The sequence below is a fragment of the Hibiscus syriacus genome, unplaced genomic scaffold (genome assembly GCF_006381635.1).
Source record: "Hibiscus syriacus cultivar Baekdansim isolate YM2019G1 unplaced genomic scaffold, ASM638163v2 tig00110670_pilon, whole genome shotgun sequence".
Classification (NCBI taxonomy): domain Eukaryota; kingdom Viridiplantae; phylum Streptophyta; class Magnoliopsida; order Malvales; family Malvaceae; genus Hibiscus; species Hibiscus syriacus.
Window position 1 is genome coordinate 70,075 of NW_024062818.1, and position 15,320 is coordinate 85,394.

The 15,320-nt window shown below is 40.9% G+C and overlaps 1 long non-coding RNA gene across 1 annotated transcript; it reads left to right on the forward strand.

Annotated features, from left to right (window-relative positions):
• The first annotated feature begins 372 nt into the window (after positions 1-372).
• Positions 373-14,306, forward strand: LOC120137453. Its single transcript, XR_005517431.1, has 3 exons — positions 373-383; positions 7,977-7,978; positions 14,225-14,306. It is a non-coding gene; the product is annotated as an uncharacterized LOC120137453 (long non-coding RNA).
• The last annotated feature ends 1,014 nt before the right edge of the window (positions 14,307-15,320 follow it).

The following is a 15,320-nucleotide window of genomic DNA, read 5'->3' on the forward strand; positions in this document are numbered from 1 at the left end:
CGCGTCTGCTCCCTATTTCTTCAGAGAGTATAAGACTCGATCAATCTTCAATAATCGTTGGGAAATCTGCAAACATTTAAAATAATCATGCAATGTCATGATCCTATTCATGCCTACGATGTATGCAATTATGCAATTTAATGCACTTTCTTCTTCGAAAGAATACTATCCCTTTTGATTTCAATGGAACTCGATTTCGTTTCGGGTACAGAGCATTTGACCCGTTCACCCCAGCTAACACTCTCAATACCATATCTTTTGGCTCGACAGGACTTTGACTTCTTTCTTTCTTGAAACCTGCCGGTACACATGACCAACTTCTTGATAAATGACAATTTCTTTGGGTCATCTATTAATGGCTAAGATTGTCTATGAATTCCAAAGTTTTAGCTTTTCGCAACCCTACAAGCTTATGGGTAAAACCATTACTAGCTTCAGAATACCTGCATTTCCAAAACCTTTTGCATAATAATACAAAATGATCTCATGTACCACAAGTTAAGCTATGCGTTTTAACTTTTTCAAAATTAGATGCTTGTAAAAGGGAAATTAAGAAGGGAAAATATCTCTTTATTTATATAAATGCAAAGAATTTTTAGGCAACTACATGACAAACTTTTAATCGGAAAAGAACCAAAGGATAGGTGTCTTCAAATATCAATAACACAAATGCTTTTGAACTGGCACGCCGTCAGAATGACTCGAGTGTAGCTTCTGTCAAAAGGATCTCCAAAATGGTGATGACACCTAAGAGTGCAAAACTCTTTCTGAACCCCAAAATCTCCCATTATTAGATGCCATAAACCAATATTAAATCTCACGTGCATTCAATTCCTCCTCTGGTTGTCCCCATCGAGACTCATTAATCTTTGGTCTCAACCCCAATGGCCATTGTCGTTACCCATGTCAGGAGCTCTTCCTACTCCCCAAAACAATTCAGATCCTCCACCATACACGAACTCTGAATTTAAAACTCAAGTCGCCCTTTACGGGTTTTCGACTCGACCTCCTTTGGTTTCAAGACGCCCTTTTCGAGTTTTCATCTTGAACCCTCATTTTTTCATTCATTTTTTATTTTTTTATTTTTTTATTATATTTTTTTCACTCATTTTTATTCTTCTTTTTCTTCAAGCAAAATACTTCTTAACTGCGTCAGAATTCACTGGATAAGGTAATTCAGACCCATCCATCTCAGTTAAGACTAGAGCTCCCCCAGAGAAGGCTTTCTTGACAACATAGGGTCCTTCCCACTTGGGCATCCATTTCCCTCGGAAATCTTTTTGAATGGGCAATATCCTTCTGAGCACCAAATCTCCTTCGTGGATTTCTCGAGGGCGAACTTTCTTATCATGTGCGCGTATCATCCGCTTCTGGTATATCTGACCGTGACAAATAGCCTTCAATCTCTTTTCTTTAATCAGATTCAATTGGTCATATCTGGCCTGTACCCATTCTGCCTCATTTAGCTTCACCTCCGATAAAACCCGGAGCGAGGGAATTTCCACTTCAATAGGGAGGACAGCTTCCATCCCATAAACTAGAGAAAACGGAGTTGCCCCAGTTGACGTCCGTACAGAAGTCCGATAGGCAAACAAAGCAAATGGCAACTTCTCATGCCAATCTTTATAAGTTTCAGTCATCTTCTCTATAAGCCTCTTAATGTTCTTATTAGCCGCCTCCACTGCCCCATTCATCTTTGGGCGATAAACCGTGGAATTATGATGCTTTATTTTGAATTGCTCACATACAGATTTCATCATCTTGTTGTTTAAGTTCAACGCATTGTCAGAGATAATTCTCTCTGGTAAGCCATATCTGCAGATGATTTCTTTCTTCAAGAACCTACATATCGTTGACTGGGTAACACTTGCATAGGAAGCTGCTTCTACCCACTTGGTGAAGTAATCTATTGCTACCAGAATGAAGCGATGACCATTTGACGCTTTCGGAAAAATTTGCCCAATAACGTCCATGCCCCACATAGAAAACGGCCACGGAGCTGTCATCACATGCAACGGATGAGGAGGGGTGTGCATTCTATCCCCATAAATCTGACACTTGTGACACTTTCGGGTATAATTGATGCAATCAGTTTCCATGGTTGACCAATAATACCCAAATCTCATAATCTGTCTGGCCATTACATGCCCACTAGCATGGGTGCCACATATTCCTTCATGTACTTCTTCTAGAATCATTTTCGCTTCTTTAGTGTCCACACACCTTAATAAGACCAGATCCATCCTTTTCTTATATAAGGTCTCATCATTAAGCACATACCCTGCTGCCATTCTTCTAATGGTTCTTTTGTCATTCTCAGTTGCCTGTTCGGGGTAACTTTGATATCTTATATACTGAAAGATATCATAGTACCAAGGTCCTCCATCATCTTCTTCTTCAATGTTAAAGCAGTGGGCTGGATACTCATAAGCCTTCATCTCAATAGGCATCATACTTGAATGCTCGTTCATCTTAAAGGCCGCTGCCAAAGTAGCCAAGGCGTCTGCCATTTGATTTTCTTCTCTGGGGAGGTAATTGAAAGTCACTTCTTCAAATTCTTCAATAAGTCCCAGAACTAGTTTACGATATTCCACAAGTTTGGGACCTTTTGTTTCCCATTCACCTCTGAGCTGGTAAATTACCAAAGCTGAATCCCCATATACCCTCAGCATTTTTGCTTTGAGTTCAATAGCTGCTCTAAGACCCATAACACAAGCCTCATATTCAGCCATATTGTTTGTACAATCAAAATTGAGCCGACTGGTAAAAGGATAATGCTCTTCCCTTGGTGAGACCAAGATTGCCCCAATCCCATGCCCCAAGGCGTTTGAAGCACCATCAAAGTTCATCTTCCAGTATTTACCGGTGAGCGCAACTGTTTCTTCCTCCGAGATAGCCATTAAATCCTCATCTGGAAAATCGAAGTTCAACTGTTCATATTCTTTTGAAGCCCTACTCGCAATGAATTCTGCTATGGCGCTCCCTTTAACTGCCTTCTGGCTTACATACTGGATATCAAATTCGGACAACAGGATTTGCCAACGGGCTAACCTTCCAGACAATTCAGGTACCCCCATTAGATACTTTAAAGGGTCCAGCTTAGATATGAGCCAGGTAGTATGATACAACATATACTGTCTAAGTCTTCTGGTAGCCCACACTAAAGCGCAACACAAATTTTCAATTGGTGAGTATCTGGCCTCACACTCAGTGAACTTCTTACTGAGATAGTAGATAGCCCTCTCCCTCTTCTCAGTTTGATCATGTTGCCCCAACACACATCCCATTGAATTGTCATAAACGGACAAGTAAAGAATTAAAGGCTTTCCTGGGATAGGTGGTGCTAGGATCGGAGTATTCGAAAGATATCTCTTTACTGCCTCAAAAGCCTCTCGGCAATCCTCACTCCATTCTCCTGAATCATTCTTACGAAGAAGGCGGAATATGGGATCACATCTTTCGGTCAGCTGCGAGATAAACCGAGCGATGTAATTTAATCTCCCCAAAAATCCTCGAACCTCTTTTTGTGTTATTGGGGCTGGCAAATCTTGAATGGCTTTTACTTTATCGGGATCTATTTCAATTCCCTTTCGGCTCACTACGAATCCCAACAGTTTTCCTGATGTCACCCCAAAAGTACACTTATTTGGGTTAAGTTTTAGTTGGCACTTCTTTAATCTTTGAAAGAGCTTCCTCAAATTCTCGATATGTTCCTCCTCCGTCTTGGCTTTGACAATCATATCATCGACATAGACTTCAATTTCTTTATGCATCATGTCATGAAACAACGTCACCATGGCCCTCTGATAGGTTGCCCCTGCATTCTTTAATCCAAACGGCATGACTTTATAGCAAAACGTCCCCCCACATAGTGACAAACGTTGTTTTCTCCATATCTTCAGGGTACATTTTAATTTGATTATAGCCGGAGAAACCATCCATAAATGAGAATAAGGAATTTCCAGCAGTATTGTCCACTAACGTATCTATATGTGGCAAAGGAAAATTATCCTTTGGACTAGCTCTATTCAGATCTCTATAGTCGACACACATTCGTACCTTCCCATCCTTCTTTGGTACTGGGACAATATTTGCTACCCACTCAGGATATTTGGCCACTGTGAGAAACCCAGCATCAAATTGTTTATTCACTTCTTCTTTAATCTTGAGCAGCATCTCGGGTCTCATTCTTCTCAGTTTCTGTTGTACGGGCTTACAATCAGGCTTTATTGGTAATTTATGGACAACCAATTCTGTATCCAGCCTTGGCATGTCCTCGTATGACCAAGCAAATACATCCTTGAATTCTTGAAGTAATTCTATCAAGCTTTGCCTTCCTTCAGCAGACAGGGTGGTACCAATATTTACTTCCTTTCTATCCTCATATGTACCCAGGTTCAAGATCTCTGTAAGCTCTTCGTGAGGCAGAATCTGCTCATCTTCCTGTTCCACCATATTTAGTAATTCTGAGGGTGGTTCACATCCCTCATCATCATCACAACCTTCGATTTCCCCTTGACATATGGACATCTCGAAATCAATCTCCGGGTCAGAGTCATTAGCATTCGTTTTATTGATATATGAGTTCCTGAAAGGATAACGAAAAATAAGATATATATACATATATACATATGGGAGAATCTTTTCCCATATAAACAAATAGAAAGAAATAATATATGCGTGTATTCAAACAAAAATGCATGAGGAAATGTTTGCCATTTGGGAATTAACAAAACACATCTTTTATTGAAAGCAAGTAAAAACACACAACTTAACCCTTTACATCAAATCACCTATTGTCCCAGGGTATGAACAATAGGGAAGAGTTCTAGTGTATTACTCTGCAAAAGATTTGTAAACTACAGGCAATTCCTCCGCAGTCCAGTTGTTCAACACAAAGCCCAGTGGCGCAGGGTAAATGCCCGTAGCTCTCATTTATTTGAACTCCTCATCGGTTATGACATTAATGCCCAAGTCCTCCAAGGCATTCTCAACTATCACTTTACTGCTTTCCAAAGTCCCTTGAAACATATATCCTCCTGATACGAAAATGTTACTCAATGGCGGGAATGTCATGGGCTCCCAGCTTGGGTCCTCACCAGTCAATATTGCCTTTCTCAATTCCTGAATCTTCTTGATGCTTCTCAGTTTTTCTTTTAAAGTCGGCTGATACCCTAAACCGAACCTGTCTCTTTTAGTTACAGGGTAGATTGGGCCCACCGTCCTTGCAACCGACGTCCAAACCCTTTGTCAATTTTTGCTCCTCTTCCAAGAGTCAGCTTAAGCCCCATTTTGGTGCAGTTTGACAATCTAGGCTTCGGGATCTTCTTTCCTTCTGCCACAAACATGGCATTGACGTATTCCAACGATCTGAAAGAACATTCAACAGCTTGCTCTTCCACTTCAACGTATGGAGCAGTAGTAGAAACCGAAGCAATAATGTCTTCCTCAGCATGAATGCATATAAGCCTCCCATCAATTGCAAATTTTATCCTTTGGTGCAACGTTGACGGAACCGCACCGGCCTGATGAATCCAGGGCCTTCCCAATAAACAGTTGTATGTAGGCATGATGTCCATCACAAGAAACTCCACTTCGTATATCGCCGGGCCAATAGTCAAAGGGATATCAATCTTGCCTAGAACTTCTCTCTTCGTTCCATCAAAAGCTCGAACCACACTTTGACAGCTTCTCATCAAGGTGCTGTCCACTGGCAGTTTTTTCAGGGTCACTAAGAGCATCACATTTAACGCCGAACCGTTATCTATCAGTACTCTGGATAGAACATGCCCTTTGCACCTAACTATGATGTGTAGAGCCTTATGATTGCCAATCATCCCAGAAGGGATCTCGTCATCAGAAAAAGATAAAAAATTATCGGCCTGGATGTTGGCAACTAGTCGGTCCAGCTTTTCTGTGGGTATCTCCTTCGGGACAAAGGTTTGGTTTAAAACTTTTAACAGGGCGTTGCGATGAGCCTCTGAACTCAGAAGAAGTGATAGGACAGAAATACGGGCAGGCAGCTTGTGCAGTTGCTCAACAATACTGTATTCACTATGTTTCAAAAATCTTAAAAATTACATCGCTTCATTCTCTGTTACTGGCTCATTGACGATGGGTTCATCTTCTTTTATCTGCACATCGATACTTTTTCCTTTCCCGACAGTAATCTTCTTCTCAGGTTCTTTGTGATAATATCTACCACTCCTGGTCATGTGTCCCACTTCATCTACCTCTTCCTGTTGCTTTGCCACCTCTCCTATTTGACAAGTATATCTCCAGGGTACCTGTTTATTGTCTTTGTACGGGAACGGAGAGGGAGGTGTAATAATCACCTTTGGAGCTACCTTCTCAGCCACTCGATTCTTGGGAGTAATGACGAGGGGACAACTAGCACTATAGACCCCTTTGGATGATCCCTCAGAGGTGTAAACTTCCGCTTCTTCTTTCTCAGCCCCTTCTTTGAAGAACTCGATTTCCTTACTATCCATCATCTCTTGTACCAGCCCTAAGAAATCAGAACACTATTGTATATTGTGTCTTGTGCAGTTATGGTAGTGGCACATCTCTTCATTGTTGAAATGTTCACATGGCAGATTAGTCTTTAATAGTCCTACCTTGACCATTTGGCACCACACCCAAGACATGGGTGACATCACCTCCCTAACATTTTTTACAGTCGTTCTTCCTTTCTCTTCAGCGACTGTATTAATCCCGGCTCCTGCATGGTTTGGCAATGGATTATGGGCTATGTTTGGCTGTTCACTGTCACCAAAATTGATGACGTTTCTTCTTCCCAGAGCTTGGACGACCTTTTTGAAAGCGGGACAATTTTCAATAGAATGTCCGGAAACCCCTGCATGGTATTCGCACTTAGCACTAGCATCATACCACTTGGGATACGGGGGTTGTATAGGGTCCACATGATAAGGTGAGACTACATGTCGATCATATAATTCGTGGAATAACTCCTTATAAGTCATAGGAATCGGATCAAATTGAGGCCTCTCTCTCCTTGGATCTCTTGCCCCTTGCCTATTGTCAATTTGGGGTGATGCTACCGTTCCCTGTGGTCGGGACACTATGATATTATGGGAATCATACTGCCTTATTTTGTTGACTTCGTTTTCCTTCTTCCTCATCAGCTGTTTCTTGCTGGAATCTCCTCCCTCAAGCTTCCCGCTTTTAATCGCCATTTCAATCATTTCTCCCGCCGTAACTATATCAGCAAAACTTCGAGAAGGATTACCAACAAAATGTGAGAAAAATGGAGCCTTCAAGGTATTAACAAAAAGTAGGTTCGTTTCCTCCTCTACCAACGGTGGGTGGACTTGTACTGCTACCTCTCTCCACCTCTGAGCATATTGTCTGAAACTTTCATTATGCTTCTTCTCCATTGCTTGCAGCACCATTATGTTAGGCCTGACGTCCTTCACATGCTTATACTGGTCGAGAAAAGATTTGGCCAGGTCTTTCCATGTCCTGACATCAACTCTCCTTAGTTGATTATACCATCGTAATGCTGAGCCTACTAAGCTTTCCTGGAAACAGTGGATCAACAGCTGGTCGTCCCCTACGTAACCAGTCATTTTCCTGCAGAACATTGTGATATGGGCAGAAGGGCATTGGGTACCGTCGTATTTCTCGAAGTCAGGGGTTTTGAACTTGGGAGGTAGGACCAGATCAGGAACTAAACTCAGTTCCTTAGCGTCGAGACCATACAAGCTGGTATCTTCTTTCATAGCTTGTACTTCATTTGCTAGCTGCTTATATTGCTCCTGCAACAACTTGTTTTCGCTCTTCTTTGCTTCTTCATCAAGGTCCGGGACCTGGTGATATGGGCTTTCTTCGGGATACGAACAAGATCCAGGTTGCGGATTAACTGCAATGCCGTCAGGATTTATGTGTACTTTGGTATGGACAGATGTTCCTTGGATATTCGGAGACTGTACCGGGGTAAACCCTGGAGGGTAAAGTGGTTCTTCACTTGTTTGCTCATGGGCCTTTCCGTGCTCTGGATTTCTCCCTCCCAGCATATTTGCCAACTTAGACAACATATCCTCTTGAGCCTTAAGCATATCTTCTTGCATTTTTCTCAGATCATCTTGCAACTGCAATTGAGTTCTTTCTATTTGAGCAATCTTATCATCCATGGCCTTCCTTGTGTTATAGTGATGCTTGAAATTTCCCAGTATTCTGTAATGTATCCCTTATTGTTAATTTTAATGCTTTGAGGATGAATGCAAATTATGTAAAGTGTGATAAAAAATGCAACACAAAACTTAAATTGCAAATAAAATGCAAATGCATACAGAAAGGCATTGATTCATAAGACGCGATCAGTCTTAGAACAACTTTCATTTAGGACAAAAGCATCATCTTTACAAGAAAAGTCCATTACAGAAATGGCCTAGCTCTCATGTTCAGCTCTACTATCTGATTGACAAGCCAATCGACCCTCTTTCCTACACCTGATGCTGGATTGGTATAGCTCTGGATGACTTTTGCTTGGAGGTCCATCTCTCCCAACTGCCTCGCAACGCCGCTTAACTGATTCATGGTCTCTCGGATCACGTGATTCACGTTTGTCTTCCAGCCTCTAAAGTGATCGTTTGAGTTTTGCCATTGCAGTCTGGTGCCTTGGACGGTGCGCTCGAGACCAGCGATTTGTGTCTGGCAGCTTCGTAAGGCAGCCTCTAAATCATGAATCTTCTTTTGCAAAACAGCGTTCTCCTCGAGGCTAACCCTTTGATCCACTGGGCAACGCTGACTGTTTTCTGCAGATAAGGAACTTTCAAGCTACATAACGTAGGCACTGTACTCTTCATTCTTTGCCTTGGCTCGAGCTAACTCTTCCTCATGCCTTGATTCCATTTCATGCATCTCTTGATTGAGTACCTCTATCCGTTCGTTCTTTGCTCCGCACCTCTGTATCCAGAGGAATATTTCATCCTGTTTTCCTTGGAGCACACTCTCCCGATGTTGCCTTTCTAATTTTAGCTCTTCTTTGCTTTGCCTCTTCTCAGTTTCGAGCTCGTCGATTCTTTGCTTTCTAACCTCAAGTTCAAGTTGCATGTTATTTGCCTTCATTCTGAGTTCTTCAATATTAGCATGCAATTCTTCTTCTCGCTTCTTGCTCAAGGTGTACCTTTGTCTTAACTCTTTAGCCTCTGTCCTTTCGCTCTTCAGTGCCCTAACCCAAGACCTTCTCTCAGACTCAAGTTCTTGATTTCTTTTCTTCTTCTCTGTCTCTACTTCTCTGACTCGGTACTCTCTCTCGGCTCTGACGTCTCTAACTCGACGATCCCTCTCAGCCCGGAGCTCTAACCGCCACTGCTCTGAAGTTCTCCCGAGGCCAGCAATTGCCCGTGCTCGACTCATCTTTTGGTAATCGCTCTGTAAACTAGTGAGATTGGCCTCCACTTCATCATTTCTCTTGCGCATAAGCTCAAACTGTGTATTATAGAACCCCCTATCGATGTCCAACATGAAATTCTTTTGTCTAAGGGCCTCACACTCTGCTTCCTTCCTGGCGATTTCCGCTTCGAATTCACTCTTTAGTATCTCCAACTTAGACGGTACGTATTTAAACTGTGCTTCCAAAGGAATTGTTTGGTCACGATCCGCCAACGGAAGGATATCATTCTTTCGCACCGCCCTCCATGCCACGTAATCTGGTGTCAGCATGACCTCAGCTGCTATGAAATCAGTTCTAAAGGTTGACTTCCACGCCTCTGACATTGCACGAGCAGTCTTCTTGTAGTGATCTCCACAGTACACAAATTCAGATGCCTTCAGACCGGATGTAGCTGGGATGAATTGGCGTGCCCCAAATTGCCTCAGTACCATCAGTGGTGCATAACCTACTCCACCCCATAACCCTAATAGGGTTACCTAATCGGAATCCCCGTATTTGTACAACACATCCACAAAATCTAACCAGGGGACACGCCACACTATATCATGCTCCTGTAAATTTCTGAAGAGTGAGACCCAATCCTTCCTCGTGAGATGCTCTGGCCACTCTTTAGTGAGGAAATCTTTTAAGGGTGAATAGGCCGTAGAAAACCGTCGACTATACTCTCGGTCAATTTTCCAGAAGTGACTGCGTATCCAAACAGTAAGCAACTGGACATACCCGGTGAAGCGGCTACTCTCAGCTCTTCTGCAACTGCTAAGTGCTCTGAATGTTTCAGCCAAAACCGCAGGAACAGGGTTTACCTTCCTTTCCAAACACTCGAATAAATCGACCACTGCGGCTTCCACGTGATAAAGAACTTTCGGGAAAATCATCAAACCATAAATTCCCAAGGCAAACATCTCCATGCTCTTCTCGATATCGCTATGCTTGACAATGAGCTCCTTGAGGCATGACCAAGGGAAGCAATCGGACTCTCCCTTCTTTTGGATTCGATCAGCAACCCACTTCTCTCCCATCCCAGTAATCCTTGCGAGCTTGCTCTTAAAGGATTGTGTCCTTGAGGCTTTTGAGTAGATTCGGTCCAAGTGTATCGTCTCGAAATGAAACAAGGAGGTGTATTCTTCTAACGTGGGAGTCATGTATTCCTTGTTGAAAGTGAAGCAGCTATATGCGGGATTCCAAAACTGGACGAGAACTTTGATTAGGGGTTCGTTTACTTTCACGTACAACAGAAGGGCGATGTCACCATACTTTTGCCAGAAAGAGTATTTCACACCAGAATTCCAACTTTCCCAAATTTCGCGTAACTCTTGCAAATCGTTTTGCTTTAGACTGACCGGAGCAACCTCTGGTAGTACTGATATGTAATCTTCAGTCAAACTGTCACCTTTCTTCCTCTGATTTTCCTCGGACCACGACCTCACTTCTGCGTTATCCACTTCCTTGTTATGAAAGCTCTTGTCCATTTTATGACCGCCTTCTACTTTTATGACCACCTTGTGAATCAACACCTTTCTTCATGAATGATGATGCAATGCAGCAGTAATAAATAAAACACAAAACACAAACAAAAATAAAACTGTGTTAGTATATACAATGAATAGTCGAAGAATACATAAACAACATGGAGATAGAAAATATATACATCTTAAACCTTATTCACATGATATCTACCCAACATGATATCTACCCAATCATGCTTTAGTAGATCCTACCCAACATGGTATCTACTCTCAGGTTTCGTTATTCATAAAAAATCCTAACCGCATGGTATCTAATTCACATGCCTGTTCGAAAAATAAACCTAACCACATGATCTCTAGTTCGCATACTTTTTTGCAAAAAATAAATTCGAGGGAAAAGTTAGAATGAGTTTCCCCTTTGTGTCTGCGGACAGAGATTCGACATAAGATGGACAGAGTTTCAGTATTTCTAAAAAGGTCCTCGAATTGTCCTTTGCTGGTGCCCCCTTGGGCTTGCCAGACCCTCGATCCTCGCCCATTATAGGCTTAAAACGGATCAAGTTCAATTTCGAGAGGATACATTTCCCTATGTCTATGCGAGGAAACTCAATGTTTCACTCGTAAACATAAGGCATGTACCCCAGAGGTTACTAGCTAAAGCCCATGTGGAGAAAAGTAATTTTTCTCACGTAAGCGTAGCTTTCACCCCTACCTAACGGGACAGAGCACAGTTAGAGTGCTCTAAATATTAAAGGTTTACAGCAACAGTGGGGAAACTCATAATCCTTTGCCTCGATCCAAGAGAAACAATAGACTAAAGTGAAAGTCAGAAAACTGAAAACATGTAGATCACACATTAGTACAACTATTTACTCATTAACCCAAATTACAAATTAAGATGCACACAAAACAATTCAAACAAATAAGGGATCAAGAACCAAATCAAAGCGAACTTATAACTTTCGTTTGCAAAGACAATTAATTAATCGACTATAGGCCTGACTCTCTAAAAAAGTCACCAGTGGAGTCGCCAAGCTATCGAAACGATTTTTGTACGGGTGGGGGAGCGAGATTTTAGAAACCGCATCATTTTAATTAGGATTGATTTTTTAATTAAAAACAGTGCGATTTTAGAAAACATCTCATTTCGAAAAATTGGAAATTCCTTTACGATAAAAATATAAGGTTCGAGGAGTCGCCACCAATCTTTGATTAGGGTGTGATTGGGCACCCAAAAACATTGTCATTTTAAATAAAAATTAATTTTAATTAAAATGGAAAATTTACGGTCTACGTTACCAAAATCCAAGTTCGGGAGTCGGTTACGCGTGGGGAAGGATTAGCACCCCCACAACGCCCTAAATCGGTACCTAGTTGATTAATTAATTTCTTTGCAACGAATTTCGCAAGTTCAAATTTAATTTGATTAATGATCCCTTTAAACAACAAAAATGCAAATTTACAACATTCAAAGCAACAAAATAGATTTAATTTAAAATTACCAAGTCATTAGAAAGATAAAGAATATTCGATTATTTAAAAATACCGAGACCAGATCTTTAGTTCAGTTCTAACGACCTTTTCTCGAAAAGTTTAAATAGTCGAATATTTCCTTTTCTTTCGCTCCCAAATTTTACTATGATATATCCAAATTTAATTAGGCGTTACTGACGGGATACAATTTTAATTTAAAATTGTCAAAACAACTCTCTAGTAAGTTAAGAGAAGCCATTCCGACAGTTTTAAATTAAAAATATATTACCCTTAATCCAATTATGTAACAAGAGTCGAGTCATGCACGTGAGGCTATCATGTGAATCATACAAAGTGATGTTAATGTAAAGATTAATTAAACATGCGATTAAAGTAAATGAGGCTAATCATGCTTTAAAAAGAAATACACCTAAGTGCGTATGGACAACATGCTCGAAATAATATACACATGCAACATACAAATAAACTACGCTTGACTCTATGCGTATGGACAAAAATGCTCGAAATAATATACGCATGCATATATTTAAAATAAATCTAAATTAGCCTAACAAACATGCATAAAATATTAAAAGGACTAAAACATAAAAAATAAATAACAAGTTTTTTCATAACATTTTCATTTTTGGGTACTGCAAACATAATACAACCAAAATACTGCAAATGACCAAATTGAAAGTTTCTCAAATTACACATCCAATGCCTAAACAACATTAAAATGGCCCTAACATGGTTCTGGACTAAGATGTAACACGCTGAAAATTAAGATACAAACTTAGAATTGTAACAAAGCTCAGTTCAGGGATTGAAATGGGACAAAACAAAATTGGGATGGCCACACTCACAATTACCCCCCCAGCAAAACACAGTAGACTCCAGCTTCATGAAACGCAACCGTTTCAAACCATCAGGGAACGACGTCGTTTTGATATATGGGATAATAGGGTAAGTCCTATACCTAATTTCATTTTCTCTTCTCATCCTAAACCAAACAGAAGAGCCCCAGCCATTTTCTCTCATCTCTCCTTCTTCAACCTTCAAACCCCAGACGAAGCATGGCCAACGCCGTGGCCACCGCCGTCTAATGGCTCCGATAAGGAGCCGAGACGTCCTCTAAACTTCCTCCAATGACAACCCCTTCAAATACCAACCTAAACCAGCGATCTAAGCCCAAACTAAACTTGAAAACCCGACCGGCTTCACCCTCTAGTAACCTCACAACACTACGGCCACCGTGACCTTTCCCCTCTCTGGAGGACTCCGATGAGAAGTCAAACCCTTGACAACCCTGAACCCCTAGTTCGAGCCTCCTTGGTGAAAACCAGGCCCCCCAAAACCTAGATTCTAGCCGAGTTATGAACCCTAACAAACTAAACCCACAGCCACCGTGACTTCAAGGACTCTGATGAGGAGTCAAACCACTACCCAAACCGACCCTCATCACGAACCAAACTTCCAGAAACCTTTGAATACCCACAGTTTGAAACCTAAAACAAACATGCATGACTCTAGAGGTGACTCCAGAGCAAATCGAAGGTAAAGAGTTTACCTTCTCCTAGACGGGGTCCTGATTCCTAGCGAAGACGACGAAAGTTAAAAGGTAACCTTTGTTTGCCACTATTCTCTCCTTTCTACTGATGGGTCCCGGTTTTCGTTGGTTCTTTGGTTGATAATGGCTGGTTGTTTTTTTCTTAAATATTTGATATTTATTGCTTTTTCTTCTCTGGAAAAATATCTGAGGGTCCAACCCTTTACAACATTTTGGTTCTGGTTTATATAGAACCAGATTTTACAATATTTTTTGTTTTCTGATTTCTCTTTCAAAATCTCGTGAGTCTACTGCAAGTTTATCTTCGTTGACTTGGGTTTTGCTGCCTTGAAACTTGGTTCTGAATCTTCTGTCGTGTTTCTCTTGATATTGCAGGTTGCTAAGGTTCACGTGGGATGGTCGACCGTCGTAATTAGGTCCAACGGCGGTGGCAACTTAGTGATCGAGATGGGTTGGCAGCAGAACGTGATCTGGACCGTTGGATGGGTCCAGATCCGAAGGTTACGCTTCAAGGTGGCGGCTGAAGGGTCCTAAAACCCTAATGACTAAAGCATGCATGCCGTTGGATCTCCTTGAATCCAATGACTCCTGATGCGCAACGCTAGAGGGTTATGGAAACCTTATCAAAATTTAGGGTTTCCCTTAGGCTTGGATCAGTTCTAGCCCTAAACGGGTCTTGGGTTGGGTTACTGGAATTGGATCAAATGACCTTTTGTAATTTGGGCCTGTAAAAATCAAAGACAATGTTTAGTGCATTTTTAATCGTTTAATTATTTACTTATTTACTGCTTATATGTATATGTATATATATATATATATTAATAATTATATAATATCACACTTATAATAATATTAATAATAATAAACTCGAATTAACTTTGAATAAGACCCCGGACAAATTGAATATCTACACAATCCTCTTACAGAGTTCATTAATCTTATTTCATCAGAGTCCAATAAAGTTTGTAACAGAGAGGATAAACGAACAATAGCACCTGAGCATGTACTCAAGGCTTTAGAGGTTAACCTACACCCATGTTTTAATTTTCTTCTTTATGGGTGTTATTTGTGAACATTGCTTTGTTAGGGTTGAAAAGTAATGCCTCGAATATGACATTTGGATATACTGTTATGGTTCATGAGCGCCTTTCTCTTTAAATTTTTGTTTCCATATCAAGCTATGGTTTTACTAGAACTATCTATTTTTTTGTTATGCATGTTTTATAAGCTCATGGAATTGATCGTATTAGCAAAGTCTAGGTGCTAAAGAAAAATATTATGCGCTTTTCATTAGTTTCATATGTATTCAGATATGGTTTTATATCATGCTTTGTTATCATGAATATTTAGCCACCGGTTCATTTCTCACAGAAGTTCCCTAATGTGGATCTCG